Source organism: Sturnira hondurensis, unplaced genomic scaffold (assembly GCF_014824575.4).
Source record: "Sturnira hondurensis isolate 20B ecotype Veracruz unplaced genomic scaffold, ASM1482457v3 Scaffold0009733, whole genome shotgun sequence".
In the NCBI taxonomy this organism is placed as follows: domain Eukaryota; kingdom Metazoa; phylum Chordata; class Mammalia; order Chiroptera; family Phyllostomidae; genus Sturnira; species Sturnira hondurensis.
In genome coordinates this window covers 409,067-421,376 of record NW_028082364.1, presented here as the reverse complement: position 1 = coordinate 421,376, position 12,310 = coordinate 409,067, and the positions used below count along the sequence as shown (strand labels likewise).

The 12,310-nt window shown below is 50.4% G+C and overlaps 1 protein-coding gene across 2 annotated transcripts in view; it reads left to right on the top strand.

Annotated features, from left to right (window-relative positions):
• Positions 1–12,310, top strand: part of SLIT3 (slit guidance ligand 3) — a 529,219-nt gene that overhangs the window by 225,408 nt on the left and 291,501 nt on the right. The window lies entirely within an intron of this gene.

The following is a 12,310-nucleotide window of genomic DNA, read 5'->3' as shown; positions in this document are numbered from 1 at the left end:
GTGTTTTGGAACTGCAACTTGCCTCGTGTTGTTGACAGCACCCCTATTACTCCCCACCCCACTCCTTTCTCAGCCTCGGTTTAATGGACCCATCATCCCTTGCAGAAGTGGGGAGCAGGAGAAAGGAGCCGGGGCGAAAAACATTTCTGCTCTTGGAGGGGAGCTACTCAGCAGCGGTCCGAAGCCTATTGATGTGACTCTTCGGGCTCTAATGTACGCACACGACCCCTCTTTTCCCTTTGTTAAGGGGTCATTGACGAGGTCAGAAGTTTTTGCAGAGTCCTGGGACATTTTTAATCCAGTGCCATCAGGCAAAGCTTACTGCATCAATAAACCGGTTCCACTGGGGGACCCAGGAGTAACTGAGATGCCACACCAGCTGGAACCCAGATGAAGGTACATTTGGAAGCTTAATCACAGTCGTGGTCTACACTAAATATTCATCCCCCGCCTCCCGGAGAGGACAGGAAATTAAGTTGTCAAGAGCAGGAGGATGAGGGGTTCGCTGAGAGAAGAAACCCCCAACTCAGCCTTAATCTCTAAATATGCAAGACTGGCTTAGAGGGTTGGAGCAAAAGCCTCTTCCTTATGGTTTTGTTTCCTGAGAAATATCTGAGCGGTTTATACACAGTTTATCAGCTTCACCGTTAGCAAAATGGACTGTTAAGAGAGCTCAGCCTCCTCCGTGTGAGATAAATACAGATGAGAAACGCCATTGCGGCAGGAAAAAACGCTTCATTGAGCCCATACAGAACAGCACTGAAGCTGTGGGAACACGCAGGAAGGAGCAGGGGAATTCCTAAACGGGGCTGGCGCGCGGCGAGCCCCACGCCTTATGGACGGCGTCCCGAAAGCTGAAGGGCACCCCGGGTGTTGTCAGTAGGAAGTAGGTTACACGTGGTGGGTTTTCTTTCATTTCTTTCTTGTTTGTTTCCAAGCTAAACTCTTTACAGTCCTGTCAAGGCATCTAAAGTTCACTGCAAACTGTGATTTGAAAAATGCATGATACTGCCATAAGTTAGATGATACTTTCCTTTCAGATTCGGGCCCAACCGTGTGAATCAAACACTGGTTCTTGTTAAAAGGGCCAGTGATATTCATGCCACTGTATTATACGAGGAGGTCGCATCAGACAGGGTGTCTCTGGCTGCAAGTAACGGAACCATCTCTACTCAGACTAGTCCTACTGAGGGAACGTAGCATCTCGCCTTCTAGGGGTCTTTAGGAGGGGGGTGCCCAGGTTGGGGTGTTAGGACGCCTACTCCACTTCTCTGAGCTTCTCCTGGTGCTCTGCCTTCCTCAGGGTGTTGGCCCCGCCCTCTAATTGGGTCTCTGGTGGCCTGAAGGCGTCATACCCCGACACTTCAATCACCAGAAGAAGAAAGGGTTGTCTCTTCTCTGCATTTTTCTCAGGAAGGATTGACCTCCCTAGAAGCTCATCAGCAGACTTGCCCTCACTTGAGACCTGCATGGGCCAGAGCGCTGGTGATTAATCCATAGCCACCTTTGCTCGAAGATGGGCTAGGAAGATACCTACCATCTTAGTACGGTCTCTGGTATGACCAAAACCCAGCTACCGTGACATTACTGAAGTCACATGGTACAGCAGAAAGGACACGGGCCGTAGAGGCAGACAGCCCAGCGTTTGAATCCCATCTCTGTCCCTAAAGAGCTGTGTGACTCGGTGAATCACTTACCCTGAGGGAGCGTCACTGGCCCTGGGGGAGAATAGGAGCTTGAGAACCAACCCACAGAGAGAGTGTGAGAATTCCATTGTGGGGTACAGAGCGCGGGCTGGGCACTGCGCAGTCCTGGTTCCCTTCTGCCTTCGCCTTTGCATGAAGTGAAACTTGCTAACTCACATGCTTTCTATTTCCTGGGTGTAGACCTTCATTTTGTAATCCTATTTTCTAGTTATATATACGGTGCAAAGCTGAGATTTTCAACTGGTGTGCGGCAAGAATTTCTAAACCATGCAATACCTGACTATTTCCTCTTTTCTTTGGGATTATTAAATTAAAAAATGACAACAGCCAACAACAACAATAGCCATACAGTTGTGAATGAATCAAAATTATACCAATTTTTTTATCAGATCAGCAAAAAATATAATTTTTGGTGTGCCGTGGAATTTTAGTCATTAGTTTGTGTGTGCCATGAGAGGGAAAAGGTTGAAAATCACTGGTGTAAAGTATGATTTAATTGACTGGATGTGCATACAGCTATATTTGATAATAAAGGTGTCACGTGTATGTGTATAGATAATATATCCACATGTGTGATGTATACGAGGCCCAGCAGAAGTGACGCCATTGAGTGGGGTTGGCAGGGCACATGGATGTCTCGCATAGATGGACAGCAGTTTGAACATGTCACCTAAAATGTCACGTGGTGTGCTTCAGTGCGATCGTGTTCCGTTACAGAATGACATGCTTCTGACTTTGTAGTAGAAGATTTGGTGGAGACTGCCAGCTCCTAAAGCCGGGGGGGGGGGGGGGGGGGGGGGGGGTGTTTGTGNAGCGGGGGGGGGGGGCGGCGTTATTTGTGCCGGGCCCTGTGTATCAGCCCGCAGTTGCCTATTGAGGAGACAGCCCAGGCTCCCCGTTGTTCCGGGCATTCCCGTGTGCAGGTTTGGCGCTGTGCCGAGTGTGGGCCACGGGTCGGCAGGGCCAGGGGCACGCCGTGTGTCCCTGGTCTGGACCGGGCAGGCACGGACACTGCCAGCAGGCCCTTAGGCGTGTAGGGATCTGACCGCTGAGACCAACATGGCCACCTTCGATTTTCTGATTGTTATTCTATCCACAACAGTAGTGGTGTGTGGCTGGCTGTGAATGAAAAGGAAAAAACCCACTGGCTCAGCCTTCACGGAGTCCGTAGAGAAGTGTGCGAGGGCAGACAGACATCAAAGCCACCCCCTCCCTCGGCTGCTGGGGTTTATTTGGAGTGGGGAGAGAGATGACACTTACACAAAGTTGTTAAACAGCACAGCGAGCACAACAATGACAAACAGCGTCATGAGGCAGTCATAAATGGCCCAGTGCCATATGAGCGGTCTCGATAGCACGTGCCACAGGTATCCGCAGGGGGGCGCAGTCCCGGCGTAGCGGTCCTCAGGAAAGTCTGCCCTGAGCAGGTGGGTCGTCGGCTTCGGTTTCCCCTGCATCCCGGGCCTCCCGTCAGGCGGTGCTGTGCCCCTTTTCATTTGGTGGCCGGAAGGGTTAATCTCCTGGTGAGCGAGGGCCTGCGAACGAAGCCGGACGGAGTTCCATGTCAGACTGCAACAGGCACGCACTCAATATCCTGCCCCGTCATCCCCAACGGGGCTTTGATGTTCGCGCGAAACACGTCAGATTACACGGGACGTCATGTCATGTGTCAAATCAGGGCTGGGGCCCCAGCCTGACACTTTAATTAGTACGGCGGAGGGAAACGCTGTGTTATTTTTCTGTTTCAAGGCAAAGACCCAGACACCCGCTGAGAACTGTTTGGTTATGCCCAAGCCTGAAAGTGGTCTTCTCTCCTTTTCCAAACACAGCCCGCACCCCCCTAGGATGACAGCTATAATGTCAGCTAATGAAAAGATCTGGGGCCGGGAGGCAGAGAGCTCTCCGGGCTCTAGTCCCCGGTCCCCGGGAGCAACTTGTGCGGGCTGGCCACACCTCCCCCAAAGGGGCCTCGTCTTCAGCAGCATAAATGCCCATTCATTCCGGGCTTTCGCAGGTTTCTCAGGCTTAAGAAGTGCTTTTGTGTAGCTCACAGGAGTGCTAGTTTGTGGAGACCACGGCGCCTATGGCGGTGCCTCGGACGCCCCGGGAGATGCAGGGAGGGCAGGCAGGGGAGAGGGCGGGAGGGGTGGGGAAGGCACCCCTGGAGGCCTTCGCTCGGAGGAACCCTTGGTCCACAGCTGGAAACCCCTAGCAGCACCTTGCTCCGCGTGTGCCACCGCAAGCAGGGGTGGGTGTCGGAGTCCGGGGCTGTGTTCCACCCAGAAAAGTGTCCTGCCATGACCATGGCCCTTCCCCACTTGTGAGCGTGGCCTTGAGTAATGAGACACCTGCACTTTGCTCCCTGCTCCCGGAAGAAGGTCGTCCAAGTTAATACTGAGTGAAACCTCTGGACGCCAATAAGCCACATTCGTTTTGACATCTAGACTCCGGTGTAATTAAGACCTCAGGTCTGGCGCTTGGTTTATCAGTGCGTCTCGATTCTCATTTACATGGCTTTGGTTTTTCCCACATCTCTGCACAGACGCCCCCCCCCCCCAAAAAAAATACTGTAAACCATGAGAGGGCTGAGGATAGAGTTACACAGCCCGTCGTGTCTACAATCCCGGCTTAACATTTCCCTTAAAAAGAACATTGCCCTATTCGGAAATGGAAAGCAGTGTGTCTAGATGTTCGTTACGGAGGCAGACGGACGTAGATTTTCCCCTGCTCGATTCCGAGCTCCAGCAACATCCCACTCATGCCCCTTACTCCGCTCTGCTGCACAATTGGAAGGCAGTGTTCTCATCCCTCTTTTATTATTTTTTTTCTGTTTTCAATGTATTTTATTGATTATACCATGACAGTTGTTCTATTCCCCCTTCATTCCCCTCCACCCTGCACACCCCTCCCGCACCATTCTCCCCCCCTTAGTTTATAACCACGTGTCTCAAGTTCTTTAGATTCTATATTTCCCCTACTATTCTCGCTCGCCCTCCCCCCTATTTTCTACCTACTGTCTATGTTATTTTCTGTACCTTCTCCCCCCTTCTCCTCCTCCCACTTCCCCTATTGCTAACCCTCCATGTGTTCTTCATTTCTATGGTTCTGCTCCTCATCTAGCTGTCCTCTTGGTTTGCTTTCGTTTTAGGTGTGGTTGTTAATAACTGTGAGTTTGCTGTCCTTTCACTGTTCATATTTTTCATCTTCTTTTTCTTAGATAAGTCCCTTTAGCATTTCATATAATAAGGGCTTGGTGATGATGAACTCCTTGAACTTGACCTTATCTGAGAAGCACTTTATCTGTCCTTCCATTCTAAATGAAAGCTTTGCTGGATAAAGCAATCTTGGCTGTAGGTCTTTGGATTTCATGACTTGGAATACTTCTTTCCAGCCCCTTCTTGCCTGTAAGGTCTCTCTTGAGAAATCAGCTGACAGTCTGATGGGCACTCCTTTGTAGGTGACTGTCCCCTTATCTCTTGCTGCTTCTAGGATTCTCTCCTTCATTTTAATCTTGGCTAATGTAATTATGATGTGCCTTGGTGTGCTCCTTCTTGGATCCAACTTCTTTGGCACTCTCTGAGCTTCCTGGATTTCCTGGAAGTCTATTTCCTTTGCCAGACTGGGGAAGTTCTCCTTCATTATTTGTTCAAATAAGTTTCCCTCTTTTAGAAAACAACGGGCTCTTCTCACCTCCCTGTAGCTGGATGCTTAAAAACCGAGGCTGGACTCAGAGATGCCCTAGGTGTTAATCTGGTTGTGTTTTTTCAGACTGTAGTCTGTTGGGTGTAACTAGATCCTCGAAAAGAGAAAGAGTCACTTCTGGGGCTGCTGGCCACCACCCCCCACCCTCTAGGGCTTCCTCCAGGGCCAGGAGCGGCAGGGACCCAGCACGGGAAGCCTCCTCTTCTCCCAGCATTAACCGGTATGAGGCAGAAGGGTTTGTTTTTGCAACTCCAATGAGGAAAGCCACGTCCAGGAGAAGTCAGAGGACTTTCACAAGACCACACATGCGGTCGGTTGCATGACCTGGAAAATCGTGCTGCCTCCGTAGGTCTTAGGTCTTCACTTTTCACACTGATGGAATGTGCTGCTCTGTAAAGTTAGCAATGGGGAGAGGAAGCCCAGTAAAAAGCACAGAGAACGGAGGTCCTGGAGGGTCTACAAGAGCATTCTAGGCTTTACTGTGTCTGTTTTAAGTAAGAAGTCTACGGGTGGAACTCAGGTTGCTCTCAGGGAGCCGCCCGTGTCCACTGTGCCACTTACTCCCATGGGACCTTGGGAAGCTCACACACCGGCTCTGGGTCTCAGACGCCTCATCTCAGAAATGAACCCCCTTGAGGCCTCTTCTACAGTGTTGCTGTGAAGCTTAAATGAGGCGACTTTTCTAAAGTACTTAGAAGCATCGACCGACATACAGGGAGCCCTCAGTTAGTGTTGCGTGTTATCAGTGAAATTATGACAACCTCTACTGTTATATATCCAGATGGCTATTGCCTTTTAAAGGAGACAAAACCAGTGCTTGACCCACTACCGCCAGGCCCTCTCCCTGCAGTCTGCCCTCCCTATCTGTCCAGTCCCGAGGAGCCCAGACAGGCCTGGAAGGCACCCAGGGGGCTAGGTCGGTGGTTCTCAACCTGAATGGATTCATACAGAGAGCTTCAAACCATGCTGATGCTTAGGTCCCATTCCCAGAGATTTTTATTTAATCAATCTGTTGTCTAGCTCGGCACAGAGTTTCAGAACCTCTCCAGGTGATTCTAGATTAAGAACCACTGGGCTAGTGAGAGACCTTAGTAATTTTGATATTTAAAAAAAGACCTGAAATGTGAATGGTGTAAACTGTCATTTCCCCAAGATTAGTGTTTACTGTGGATGCTCTGTGAGAGCCTATTAGAGAGTCTAATTTATTTATGTTAAAAGACTTACAGCTATCTGAACGTAAATCGGGAAAGTGTAACTAGCATATCAGGTCGAAATTCCTGTTTAAAAGAAATGGAAGGTAATATATATAAATTGGATTGAAGTAAAATATCCAGTTAATATTTACACATTTGTAGTAAAAATATAACTTTGCTATGTAAGTGACTAAGGCGTGGGAAATGTAATCTGAGACAAATATGATTTTAATTATAATTCTGAGCAAATGTGATCATGCTAAAGATCACAAAATTATTTCACTCAGTAATTGTATAATTTTTAGCGTTTCAAAAAATAAAGTTAGATTTGTGAAATGGCAAACTTTAAGCACACAGAATCTTTGGTTTCCAAGTACCTTGTTTTCGGGATGTAATTGGAGATAAAAATGTTATTCCATATTTACTCAGAGCTGTGATTATAATTACTTTGTATATATTGCCATGGTTAATGATAATGACATCCTGCGTTTAAATAGTGCTTTACCGTTTACAAAGCTCTCACACTTGCATTATTTTATTGGGCTTCCTCATAGCTTGCTGAGGCTGGAATATCAGCCCCGAGTCACAAATGCGACGGCGAGGCCCCGGAGGGGTCAGGTGAACAGCCCGCCCCACGCTGCGTAGCCGAGACCCGGTGGTGGCAGGATTAGAACCTCACCACCCACATCCAAGGCAGAACTCTCGATTTTTTCTCACCACTCCTCCTCCTTGAAGTCTTCTCCACACTGCCTGCTCTTCCACATTAAGTCCTAAACTCCCCGAAGGGCACCTGTCCCTGAGTGGTGGGTCCACACTCGAAAGCATTCAGTGTTCCTTCCAGCACCAGAAATGAATTGGGCGGGTTCGGCTGCGTTGGAGGATAGCCGCCGTGATAATCTTCTCACAGATTCTTCACTGAGACTCTGGGCCAACCTCAGTTTTTCCCTTTGGACAGCAGCCAATACCACCTTCGGAAACGTGTCCGTCCACACGACACTCCTGACTTGGGTCCCTGCAACGGCTCTCCACTTTGCTTTGTATAAATCATGAGCCCTGCTCCTTCCGACCCGTCTCCCACATCCTGGCGCTCTTGGTCTTGCTCACGGGGCACCAGCAGCCTCACGTCCTCGTGACTCTTCCAACAGGCCACATGCTCGCCGTGTCTCCTCTAGACAGCGCTGTTCCACGTTCTCCCCCTTTCTCTCTGCTCTGCCGACAAGACCCGGCATCAGTGGTACCTGCAGGGCATGGCCTCATCCCCTGACCTCCTCACTGGGGGCGCCCCCCCCCCTTGTCACTCCTCCACGCAGCAGGCAGACCTTTCCTCTGTAGCCTCGGAGCTCCGTTAGGGTCTGGAACCGTTGGGAAGCTACGTGAGGCCAGCGGGAGAAGCACCTCCATACTGGTTTTCTACCGTCCCAGTCCCAGACCCCAGCACAGAACACGGTACACAGTAATCGCCCAACAAGTATTTGTGGAATGAACAAACAGAACAGGAAAAGGCTGAGGGGCAGCTCACCCGCCCCGGGGACAGGGTGCACCTCCACTGCCGGTGCTGACAGCAAGCCAGGGGGTCGGTGCTTGCCAGACTGTCAGGGCCAGTAGGGACGCCCTGCGAGGGTGCATCCTACAGCTCCCGTCCACTTCTCCTAGTGCTACTGACAAGTATTACGGCTCTGCTGGATTCTCGAGACAGGAAATGAGGGCCTGCCAGTGGCTCCCAAGCTGCTTTCTAAGGGAGAGAACATCCTAGTTAAACCTGGGGTGCCCTGCCAGAGCCCTGCGGGCCCCACTTTTCCACAGCCCCCCCCCACCCAGAAGTTCCTGAGGCAGCGTGTAAGAATCCAAGGGCCTCTCAGAAACACAACTTTAAAACCACATATCTAGTAGGTAAATTCAGTTCCAGAGATTAAAATTCTGTGATCTATTCCCAGGGATACCCCTTTCTACCTCTGAGCCAATGTGTTGCCTTAATTGGCCAAACTTCCGTTTCCTTACCATTAAAACAGGTGCCTTATTGCATATCTTATTAATTCATTGGGTTGCTTTGTGGGCAAAATCAGATAAAAACGAACATATTTTGAATAGGTCGGAGTACTGTACAGTATTTCTGAGCCTGAGTTACACAGATGTGGCTGCTTCTCCTTCAGGGCTTTTAAATGAGGTAAGATGCGCTGGCATCCCCTGATACAAAGAAATTCCAAAGCCATAAACACGGGGAAGGACAAATGCATTATTCATCAGCATTACGGGTTCAGGTGGGTGGTCAGGAAGAGACAGGGCTCCACCGCAGGAAGATCATCGCCTGTGCACCAGGAGACCTGGATCTGAACCCACCTGGTCATCCACTTCCGTGCCCTACGAGTTTGGGAGGTCAGGCAACCCCTGGGAACCTCAGTGGCCCCATCTGCAAATTGCAGGGGGCGGGGGAGTGGGTGAGGAAGTGGAGAATGGCAACGGGCATTATGGTAATTTGGAGGATTAGTGAAGCAGCAACTGAAGAAGGCCTTTGGAAACAGCGAAGTATCTTAGCCACTCCAGGCATTAATATTATCCCAGCACTGGCGTTAACGCAGCCAGGGGGTCAGTCAAGGAGTTGTCGGGGAAGACTGCCCAAAATAACAGGGAAGTGTAGAGAATGACTGGAATAACGAGGGAGAGCTGGCAGGTCTGCGGAGAGAATGTGCGCTCCAGGCAAGGGTGCAGCTTGGGAGAGGGCTTATTTCCAAGCGGCTGGCGGGACCCAGCCGAGACCTTGGGGAGTTCCCTCCCCCCCCCTCCCCTTCCCAAGGAGCTGAGGCAGCTCCTGAAAGCTCTGGGTTACAAGGCAGAGGACAGCATCCAGGTGGGCAGGACGTGTTAAAAGGATCCCAAGGACACTTCAGGATGTTTGTTTTTGATTAGAAGATAAGGATTAACTGGATTAATGAAGCCTCCTGGATGGAGAATGTGCAGACGCTAATTGCCCTTCAATTACGGCGGATGCCATTGGAATTGTGTATTCCCCTTCACTCGCCCCGCCCCGCCCTCCTTCCCTCCCTCCCCCCCCCCCCCCCCCCCCCCCCCCGCCCCTGGCAAAGCTAAATGAAAGTGTTATTCTGACTGAGATAAAAGGCCTCGGAATTTATTTTCCACTCTCCTCCAAGATCCCCTGTTTGCAAAATACCAGAGGGCCTAGGTTACTAACCTAGTTCCAGTTTATTTCATATAAAAAAACAAAATGTGTTCCGGGGATTCAGATTCTGGAGGGCTTTCCCAGTCCTGTTTTCTCGCTAGGTTTCTCTCCCATACCAGTGACTGAAATCGGGGCTTCTGGGAGTTGAGTGTGCTTGGGCGTCACCTGGAGCCCCTGTTAAACCACACCTGGGCGCCACCCCGGAGGCTCTGAGTCTCAAAGTGTCAGGAGGCCCCGCACGCAAACTTGCATTTCTAACCAGTTCCCAGCAGTATGACGGTGGTGCTCCCAAGACACACCTGGGGAACTAGGGAAATAGCCAGGGATTTTCAAAGAAGCTGGTCAAAGAAAAGAAGATGCAGACCTCCAGGTCCTAGAGCAGCATCTCCTTAGAAGAGGACGTGCAGTCGTTCAGAACCTGAACAGTATTTATTTCCCAAGCTGCATGCGCCCATACTCTCCTGGATTTTACGAAGCGTATGGGCGGTTTTGGGGACGAATGCGCTTTGCTATAGCAAGGGTAATGAGAAGGAGTCTGGAACTGGGGCGCGTTCTTCCTGGTGGCCCCACCCATTCCTCCTCCAGTCTGGTTTGCAAACCTGTCTGTCCTGCTGATTTTTATTGTCAGGTCGTTTTCGGCAACCCACACACATCGCACCCCAGACCACCAAACCTCCCCCTGCCCTGACGCCACCAACATGTGCCCAGCCCTGTGCCACAGCCGTTGACAGATCACTGCTGTGCGAGGCTGGGAGAGGCCTGGGCTGCTCCTGCTGTGTTTCCAGAACTCTCCAAGGCACTAGGCAGTGAGTCAACGCATTTTGGGTTTTAGCTCTAACACTGCATCTGTGTCCCCGTGTGACTGTGAAACAAGCATTTTAACAGTCTGGGCCTGATTTTACTCAACGATTAAAGGAGAGAGTCCAGCTAGATTAGTGGTTCTCTTTTAGGGAAAAATGAAAATAGAAGGTATGAACCTCTTCCTAGGAGAATGTACACGTGCACATAAAAAATGTAAAATGCCGCGTACAATTTTTAGTCTGCATAAATAGTAATGAAGAAGTAGCAAACAATAATAATAGCTGACCTTTATCAGCATCACCTCTAAGCCAGGTGCTATGAAAAGCACTTTATATACGTTATCTTATTTAATCCTTGCAACAGACCTATGAGGTCGTTGTGCCCAGTTTCCAGAGGAGACAATCATGGCAGAGACAGGAAGGACTTTCTCTTAGGTCACAGCAGAAGGGACTTTGGGGCAACCCACAGTGTCTTGAAGCTGGTAAATGCCCACCTTTCCCAGGCATGTTTGACCCTGAGGTTAAGAAGGGGGCCCTGTTCGAGGTGACATTTCAAGTTCCTTGAGCCCTGACGTCTCAGGGTTCACGTTTCCCAAATCCTAAAAACCGAACGTTGGGGAAATGACTCATGGTCTTCTCAAGTCTCAGGGGTGGTCACAAAATGCAGAATTTAAAGGAAATTTGGAGTTCAGAAAAGCCAGCCACTTCGGTCCTTTGAATCTGTCTTACAAATGAAAAATTCTCTTCTCGGCGCTATCTAACCAGGGGCAGCCTCCTTTCAAGGCCAAGGGAAGTCCCCGTCTTGGTGTGGGCGGGTCGGTAAGGTGACCAGATAAAGGGAGGTTTCTTAGTGAAAACCACTCTGCCTCCCGCCAGCAAAGGAGTTTTTCTTGGTGCATTTCAAGTCCGCTAACACCTCTTCCCAGGCCAATGTCTTTTCATAAATGCACCAGGAGATCTTTGAACCACTAATGCTTCAGGGGCTGTTTAGGTTTGGAGTCAAACTGTTTAATATAACTCTCCTCCGAGTCTGGCTCTATTGAAAGGTCTCAGGAAACAAGGCAGGGGGCGGGGGGGGGGGGATGTATAAAAAGCAGAACCGCCATGGCCAAGTGACGTCCCCCGCCCCGGCCTCCTGTTTATACAAGCAAATTGGACCAGGCTGATTACTTTCAGGAGGAAAGGAGGACTGAAGTGGCGTGGGGGTCATGGCAGAGAGCTGAGCGAAAAGGAATCAGATTAAAGGTGCCTTTTGATTGGAACGGGGCGAGTCCTTTGCTTCGGAAGGGGGAGCGGCCATTGACTGTCTGCGCCAACAGATTAAGTCACCAACAGATTGAGCACTACAATAAAAACCGCATTGTGCCAGGGACCTGTGGGCCAGACCTCCACGTCATTTCAGACTCATTTAAGCACTTAGGCTACAGGAGGGTCTTTTTCAGAAGGTGGACGGCCGACCGCGGACCTCCAGGAGGCGTGGCACCCACAGGCACTCTTTCTTCTGCGGAGGCCACTCCCACACCTGCTGGCCCGGGTGAGGGGGACAGTGAAGTAGTAACAATAGTTGGCATTTCTCTGAACACACCCACCCCCGCCCCGCCCTGCCCTCGGCAGACTGGGTTCGTAGTCGTTACCTCCTCTGAAGCCCATGGCAATTCTCTGAGGTGGGTCCTCCTGACGTGGAAACGGCTTCAGGGAAGGTACGCAACTCCACCCAGGCAGGTCACATCCACC